Raw genomic sequence first — 9,897 nt, forward strand, 5'->3', positions numbered from 1 at the left:
TAACCCTGCTCCAAGACGAAGTCTAAAAGTTAGACTTGCCCGCCATTCTTGGTCCAAATCTCCCAGAAAGCTAGTTCCTTTGGGTCACTGTCTCATACATGTGTCCTCTCTCAAGTTCTCCAAGAGTCCAGCCTGGTCATCCCTGAGTCACGGTGTGGCTGCTACACTTGGAGATAAAGGCCACACAAGATGACTGTGCATGTTGTTTATGTATTTGAAAAAGGTTTTTTTTTTAAAGATGTTGCTGCATGAAAAATAAATAATTTAAATGTTTGTATAAATAGATGATGAGCATAGAAAATGACTAACAATAGAATACATTACATAGGCACACCTGAAATATTAATGCTGAGCACTGCTGAGGTGATGCATTATATATAATACTGCCAACCACATAATCAGGAGTTCAAGTCCACTGACTAGAACTTTCTAATCCTGTAAAGATTTATAGCTTAGGAAACCCACTGGGGCAGTTCTGCTACATACTGGAGGGTCACTATGAGTCAGAATTGACTCGATAGCAGTGAAGTTGGGTTTTATTTTAGACCGCTAATAATTATAATATTTTATAAATAACAAAAATGATGAAAACCGATACTATAGAAAAATTGATAAAATAGATAAGCAGTCATTGTAGAAAATGCATTAAAATGCAAAATAACATAGAAAATGTCACTTAGATACACATTTTTACTTTTGATATATATGTGTGTATTCAAAAGCAATTACATTATTTCTGTATTGTGAAAAACAGTTGCCACGAGTCAATGATGACTTGTTGCAACCTGTTGTAACATCATAGACTGATGCTCTGATGTTTTGGAAGAAGTTCGCTAAGTGTTTGCTCTGCAGAACCTCTGGGTAGGTGAGAAACTCCACCTTTAATGGGTTGACCAGTTGTACCACCCAGAGACTAAAACATCATCGCCAAATTCCTCTCCAAAGTGAATGAAAGCTACCACTGATCCCTACCACTTCCAGGTTCCCAAATCTACACAAACAAGCAGTATTTTAGATCAAGTGTTTCCCATCTGATAGCTATAAAATAATCATTTGTGTTTGTAGATGCTAGTCTATCAGGGGAAAAAAAAAGGAAAATTAGCTGATTCCAGGAACCCAAGGGGAAGGCGAATATTGAGAATGACGAGGGCAACGAATATATAATGGTACTTTAATCAATTAATATATGTATGGATTGTGATAAGAGTTGTATGAGCCCCAATAAAATGATTTATTAAAAAAAAGAATTAGTCTGATAAAATGTCCAGTGTGTGTGATGGAGTCTTGCCATCCTTGCTTCTAGGGAACATTCTGGCTGCACCTCTTCAAAAGAAGATTTGTTTGTGTTTTCAGGTGCCCTATGTTACCATCAATACTTTTTCCAGTACCATAACTCAAATGTCAAATTCATAAATCAAATTCAAATGATTCTTCAAAAGTCTTCCTTATCAAGGATGAATTTACATAGGAATATGAGGTGACAGAAAATAATGTATACCTTATTAATTATTGGGTAGTTGACATTCTTATGGTAGTGAAAGATTTTCCTGTTTGTTTTTTCTCTCAATATTTATATGTACTCATTCATTATACAGTATGATGATTTTATGAACTCTTAAATTAATTAAACATTAATATATATACATTATACATACATAATTACACATGCATACATTGCACACATAATTTATATACATTCACCTATAAGTATAAACACACATATATGTATATATTGGACCACAGATAGAATATGTACAGGTGAAGCATGCTGATCTGGCCATAAACCAAGGGATATTCTTCCAACAGAACTATGGGATACTGTGTGGCTTAAAATCAGAAAAGAGGTGAGTTAATATTGTAACATTTCAATATTTATTCAATATATGTGATATAAAAATAATTTGAGAAGCTGGACTATATGGAACTTGTTATATGGAGCAGGTTTGGGGGAAGATTCATAATAACCTCTGGTATGCAGATGACACCACCTTGCTTGTTGAAAGCAAAGAGAGCTTGAACTATGTATTGATGGAGATCAGAGAATGACATGAAGACTTTGACATACAGAAAACAAAATTCATCTCATCTCAACTATGCCAATAAGCAGCATCACAATAAACACAAGACTAAAGTTATTAAGCAGTTTGTTTTATTGGACCTCAAAATAAACACCATAGAAGCAGCAGATAAGAAGGTAAATTATATATTGTGAAAATTTGACAAAAGATCTTTTTAAAGAGGTAAAAGGCAAAGAAGTTACTTTGAAAGCTAATGTTTGCCTGACAAGAGCCACTATGTTTTCAGTCTTTTTTTCCCATATGTATGCGCAAACTGGCAATGAAGACCAAAGAAGTTTTGATGCCTGTGAATTATAGTTTGGGTAAGAAATATTAAATATACAAAGAGCTGCCATAAGAATGAACAAATCTGTTTTGGAAGAATTACAGACAAAATGATCTTTAGAAGAGAGGCTAGGCAGACTTACTATAAATATTCCAGACGTTATCCTCAGGAGCCTGGAGAAAGCCAGCATGTTTGGTAGAGGGCCCATGTAAATGAGAAAGCCTATCAACAAGATGGGTGGAAAATGTCTGTAACCATGGACTAAACATAGAAATGGTGTTGAAGTTTGCGTAGGACCGGGCAGTGTTTTATTCTGTTGTACAGCTGGTTGTTGTGAGTCAAATCAACAAGGGCATCTTTCTATATTATCTAATTTATCCAAGATCCATCTGACATCAGCAACAATAATCCTCTTTCCACATCCTCTAGAAATTGTCTTTTGATGTATTGTTACAATATCTTTTTTATTATCAGAAAAAACAGCACAACTATACTTTGGTGAGCTATTAATGAAATTATGCAATAATTTCTGAATTATCTGGGATCACCTTCTTTGAAATAGGCAAGAATATAGATATCTTCTAGTCAATTAACTAAGTAAATATTTTCCAAATTTCCTGCAATAGATGTATGAGTGCTTATAGTTACTTCATCCATTTATAGAAAAATCTCAGTTGGTATTATATCAATTCATTGACCTTTTTTCACCAATGTCTTCATTGTAGCATAGACTTTTTCCTTCGGTATTATTGAATTTTACTGACCTTGATTATTTTTCATATATTCCCCCCACAATGTTGACCTATTCTCTTTGGTTAGTCTTTACATCTCCTTTTGATGATTTTGTTTGAACACTTCACAGTTAATGTTTGCAATGAAATTTTATTTTTTAATCATTTTATTAGGGGCTCTTAAAGCTCTTATAACATTCCATACACCAACTGTTTCAAGCATATTTGTACATATGTTGCCATCATCATTTTATCAACCTTTACTTTCTATTTGAGTCCCTGGTATCAGCTCCTCTTTTTTCCATTCTCTCTCACCCTGCCATCCTCGTGACCACTTGATAACATAATTTATTATTTTTTCTTATCTTACATCAACCTCTGGCTCCAGGCACGCACATTTCTGTTGTTCATCCTCATGGAAGGGGTTTAGGCATTACTCATCATTGCTATTGTCTTCCCCTTCCTCCCCTCCTGTCCCTACCTTCTCTCTCCCCTCCTGGTAACCCCACTCCCAATTCTGTTCCCAAGGAGTTTATTTGATCTGGATTCCATGTGTTGTGAGCTCTTATCTGTACCAGTGTACATGCTCCAGTCTAGCCAGAACGGAAAGGCAGGACTAGGGCCATGATAGTGGGGGTGTACCTCAGTCAATACCTCTATTTTTAATTTTGTATATGTACATGTAAAGTATATATATATATATATATATACATTCCAATTTTAAACTTTGAAAATGTTAAGTATAGTATAAAGGATTTCTTTTTTATTTTCTAAATAACTTAAATAATTTAGATGCTATCGATCTGATATCTAATTACCCATAAATACTTAAGTGCTTATTTCTATATTCTCCTTCATAGCCATAGTCAACCATACCAGGAAACTGATATTGATGTGTTACCACCATATGATTCTCAACCCATACTCAATTGCTGCCACTTATCAATTATTTTCTCTATGTCAAAAAGATGCAGTTCTCAATTATATCCTGAAAAGTTCTTGAAAAGTTTCTGTCTTTCTTAGATTATTTTTACTTTGATATTTCAATGTTTACAGCCAAATGCTATACACATTAATTTCGAATTCTCTGATGTTTCCTCAGAATTCAATTCAGAGCCTGTATCTTCAATAAGATGATATGTGAGGCTATATGTTTTCTTTGTTTTATAACTTGTTTTCCACCCCTCTTAGAGATGGCCAATGTAATTACTTGATTAAGGTGATAGCTTTTTGGCTTCTCCCTGCTTACACTCCAGTCTTTGTACTAGACTGGATTCCTTATTGGATCACATGGTTCAGGTGCTAAAATCCCACTTGGGGCCATCCAGCCATGATCACCTCTTTCTTATTTGATTGACTATCTGACACCTCACCACAAGGCCCCCAATTTATTTCTTCTCAATCAGCGTAGGCTCCCAAATTACATAGTGGAAGACTCATCTGAGTAAGTGAATAGCACCCTTATCTATGTGTGAGGCTTTGGCAGACTCTGATGTGCTCTCTCATACTTTCGGCACTCTCCTCAGCCTATTTTAGCTCTGAGACCACAGTGAAGGCTTCCCCTCATTCGGTGACTCTTCATGCCACTTGGTTTATGAAACTCCATGCTGGGTTGCTTGTTAATGACAAAGCCTCCTCGTTTTGTTGCAGCTCTGATATCCTGATGCAGGATGTCCTCCTTAAATTTGCTCCCAAGTTAAGACACTTAACTTGCTCCTCCACCTAAGTGATTGATAAAAGCCCGGGGAAGGAAGAAAGGCGGGGAGGGGATAAGGGAGAGGGCAGGACAAAGAAACCCTTCCTTGTATATTTATACAATATGATTATATTTTTAACTTATATTTAAATGATTAGAAGTGTACTTATATTTAATATTTGGAATTATCTTTATTATGTTATTTTTATCCACAGCATTTTCATTGATATGTTGTCCTTTATTTTGTTCTAAATATTATATTAAACACATTTGTCCTTATCAGCAATTCCTTCTACAATTTTGAAACTCATATATACTCATTTATTTTACCTGCATAGATAACAAAACAGTTGGGATAATATTGTAGTAAAATGAATAAATGTTAATAATATTCTCACAATTTTTAAAATTTGAATATTAAATGCATAAGAACCTAAAGTATAAACCAAGACTTCAAATACTTTGATTATCCAAAGAGTTACTGTATGCTCTGCTTTACTCAATCCCACCAGTCATAGGTAACCGGTACTCTGAATAGTAACATAAAATAATTTTGTCTCCTTTTCAAATTCCTTTAAATGAAATTAAACAATGTGGACAGATTGTTAGCTGATTTCTTTGCTGAATATTATTGGTCTTAGTCATTTATCTGTAGGTTGGATAATTTAGATTAGTCTTCTCTAGGGTGAGACAACAAGAAGGATTTAGCTACAAATATGTATTATTATTCTTATAAAGCATCTGGAGGAGAACCAATATAAATTGTCACATCAAATGTAAATTTTCAATATGGTAAATAGAAGAAAAAATGCTTTCCTCACAAATCACACTGAAAAATCATCCTTTTGCTTTATTATATTGGCCAATAGGGCAACTTTTCAAATATGAAGCAAATAAGTATAGATTACTTCCATATTGGAATATATATGTAATTTTTAAAATTATGGCAATAACTGTAAATAGTATGGCAAAGCAGATAAATAAAAAATTAGGGCATATGATAAAATTGTCTAAAATCTTCCATCTTGGTCTGAGTTACTCATTTATTTCTCATTTGCTAAATATGATCACTCCAATCCTGGACCCCAATAGTTAAATTCAATCATTGTATTAAGCAGTTATCCCAGAAAGATATGAAATGAAAGCTTTTCTAGCCCTCTCAAGATACAATCAAGCAAGAATAGAAAAATCAGAATAAGCCTTCCTAGTTACAGAAGGACATAACAGACCATCACTGTTCCATAAAATAAATAAACAAATGCCATTGAGTCACTATGGCTCATATTTGTCAGAGTAGACAGAATAGAATTATAGCATATAAACTTATCAGTGACTTATTTTTATTTCAAAATGGATCACGAAGCCACTCTCCAAGGTACCTCTGGGTAGACTTGAGCACCAATGTTTCCCTTACTCACTTTCCCTTGCACTACCCAAGGACTCCCCCTCGTCTGTAATGTCCCTGAAACATTTCTCAGTGTGAACTTGTTCTCAGGCTAGGTTATTTTTGCTCCCTGGAGATATTTGGAAAAGTCTGGAGACACATCTGGTTGCCATAATTTAGAATTAATCCTTTGCCTGATGTTGCTAAACACCCTGCTATTCACAGTATAACTTACTTCAATGGAAAGTTATTCAGCTCTAGAGGTCCCTAGTGCCTATTAAACCTGAAATGTCAATGGTGACAAACCTAGGAAATTCTGCCTTCTTGTAAAAACAGAAAATGATGATCATATCTCTGTTCTCCTTCTAGTCCATTGTTCCTCTTGGTTCTTGTTACCATCTTCTAGGATATCTCTTACAATCTTTGGCTATTTGTACAGAAGGCATTGGAAGATATAGTCTGTCTGGTAAACAACACATGCAACTTATTTCTTGATGTGGAAAGCAGGGACTTCAGGATTCATTCACATTTGAATAGCCTAAATTTCTTTATGTTTAGCAGACAACATTTGGGCAATAAAAGAATATAGAAATTTTATATATTAGATTTCAGAGAACTCCTTTGTAAGAGTGCTTTCCTGAAAAAATGTTAGTATGTAAAAAAAAAGCTTGAAAAGAATTTCTGTTTTAAAATCATTCTAATTAATTTATACTTGATTGTATAATCTAATTATCTGTTTTTCATGATAAAAAAGATTCTGAATAATGTTCAATGTGCATGTTATTAGTCTCTAATAGCAGAATCAATATTCATATAGAGGGACTATATTTTATTTGACAGATAGTAGAGGTATTGATTCAAAGAAGAGTTTAGGGGAATGACATTTACAGTATTATAGATTAAGTTTAATGAGAGGTCTTGTCAATAAAGAAGGCCTAACCATATCCCCACATTAGTTAGGCATTATTGTGCAAAATAATTTAAAGTAGATTAAATGATTTATTGACTACCCATAAATGTCTGGGATAAGATAAGCATTAGTTTCTTTCTAATGTAAAATTGTTTTCAGTATCCCCAACACATTTCTGTATGTGAGCTGTCTTACAGCATAAGAGGAAAAAGGAAAAATAATCACAAACCTGTATTAAATTCAAATGAAATTTTACCTTTAAAATACAGTTTATACCACATACATGCTAATTAGATATCATTTTCAAATTTATTCCATGCAGAATTTATAACAAATTATCCTTGAAAACTTGATGCTTCATAAAAAAATGTCAAAATATTTTGCATCTTAAAATATGAAAAGAAAACCATATTCTGAAAACATGGTTCTTCTAGAGGAGCATTGGGGTATAAACTTCAGTATAATCTTAATCAAGAGATCACCTGGGTTTATAAAGTCCTATAGTGATCTGTTGTACAAAATGTAAGTTCTAGTTTTCTTTCATTCGAGCACTAACAAAAACATTTGAAAATGGACTGGCAATGAATGTGTAAGGGGTGCTTTACTCAACTGAAGTATGTATGGATTGTGATAAGAGTTGTATGAGCCCCAATTAAATGATTTATTAAAAATAAATAAAAAGATTTGGAGTCAGAAAAAAGTGACTGAATATGTATTAAGAAAAATACAAATGTAACAAGGCATTCAAATTTTAAATTTAGTAAATGCCCAAATTATGAGCTTTATGCCCACTTATACTAGTGCATTTTTCCATTAGCAAGCAAAGTTTACATTAATGAAAAAAATATTTTCCAACTGCATCTTCTTATTCCTTATCCTTTTGAGAGTTCTCAATTTTTCCCATGGCTTCAGAATAAAACAACATTATTAGCCTTAGTTATCCACTGGAAGAAAGTGGCTTGAATTTAAACAAAAGAGAATCAGGCTCTTGATTCACACATCTTCCTAATTCTATGTCCTCAAAAATCTCATTTCCTCTTCTAAGTTTTTAACTTTGTTTTGCTTTATTTTATTAAAATAAATATTTATATACAGAGTAGTGAAGATCTTAATGATAAAATATGATGACTTTGACAAATGATCATACTAGTGAAATCAACACCAAAAGCAAAATATAAAATTTTATCTCAGAAGATTTTTCTCATGTCTCCTACCAGTCAATTCTCAAATTAGTTCTTATTTTTGTCATCATAGATTAACTTTTTTCAGTTTTAGAATTTCATTAAATTCAATCATACAAAATACATTGTTTTGTGCCTGTTTTATTTTATTCAAGAAATGTATGATATCACTTCATATTGTTGCATGTTAAAAAAATTCATTTCTTATTGCTGTTATTTTCCATCATATAATGTCTTAGTTTTCTAATACTACCATAGCAAAATACAACCAAATACAATTTTTAAAAATATAAATGTATTGTCTCCAATTCTTCAGTCTATAATTAGAAATATAAGATATATATATACATGATCATGGTGACTTTTAAAAGGATTCTTAGAAAGTGTTCTCTGTCTCCTTTGTAGTTTCTATAGTCCAAATGTTCTTGCCAATCTTTGATTTGTGGTTGTATTTTTGTGTAGTGGTTACATGTTGGGTTTTGATCCTCAAAGTCAGCAGTTCAAAACCACCAGTGCTCCACTGGACTAGGACAGAGCTTTCAATTCCTGTGAACAGTTACTGTCCTGGAAACTCTCAGGGACAGTTCTACCCTGTCTGATAAGGTTGTTGTGAGTTGGCATTGACTTAATGCCAGTGAGTTTGTTCGGTTTGTGTCCTTCCCATTTTCTCCCCGTGTACAGACTCCTCTCTCATCTCATTGCCTTCCAGCAGACCTTAACCCAGTGACCTTGGAGCACAGAGTAAAACTGTCACCTGGCTTTTCTAATTCTAAAATCTTTATGGAAGCTGACTGTCACCTCTTTGACTCAACCGGTCTACCTTTCAGTAATCAGCTAAGCACTCAACCACTGCACAACAAGGGCTCCATTTCTTTCCCCAAAAAACCACCAAACACTAATTATAAAGAATTAGGATCCCCTCTACAGCAATATAAACTCATTTTAGCTCATAATAACTTAAAAACTCCATATGCCAGGTCCCATGCATGATTGCAGTAGATCCATTTTTGAGGGAGTGGGGTGCAATTCTAACCATATCATTGAAAATACCACAATTTGCTTAACCATTCTCCTTCTGGTGACTTTTTCAGTTCTGTCTACAGTGAATGAAATGATTACTGAAATGCCTGTGTTTTGTGGACATATAATTTGTGATGAATAATTTCATGACTCAACCTGAGTAGCCTGAAGTCCTACCCAGCAGTATTTTGAATGAATGATATCCAAGTCTGCATTGGATGCAACAATCACTGAAAACTCTTTAAAATCCAATTAGCTGAAATATGTCCACACGCATAATAGCTTATCTATAAAATACAATATCAACTATGTATAAAAATGAATTAGTCAAGACCCTAGATACGAATATCACAATCACAATTTGAATGAAATAAAGTTACCAAAGAATACACAGAATGTGACATGTTTTCCACAAAATATTAACCATTCCAATCATATTAAATAATATAGAGGCAAATATATTAAAACATGTAATAAAATACACAGAATTTAAAAAATCACAATATTTCAATTAAGGATAAATAATAAATATATTTTTATGTTTATTTCTTCAAATGGAGTAGATTCAGGGCAAAATTTCTATCATCTTCACGTGCATATTTACTAGTCTATATTAATGTTTATATTACATT

The sequence above is a fragment of the Tenrec ecaudatus genome, chromosome 2 (assembly GCF_050624435.1).
Source record: "Tenrec ecaudatus isolate mTenEca1 chromosome 2, mTenEca1.hap1, whole genome shotgun sequence".
Taxonomy (NCBI): Eukaryota; Metazoa; Chordata; class Mammalia; order Afrosoricida; family Tenrecidae; genus Tenrec; species Tenrec ecaudatus.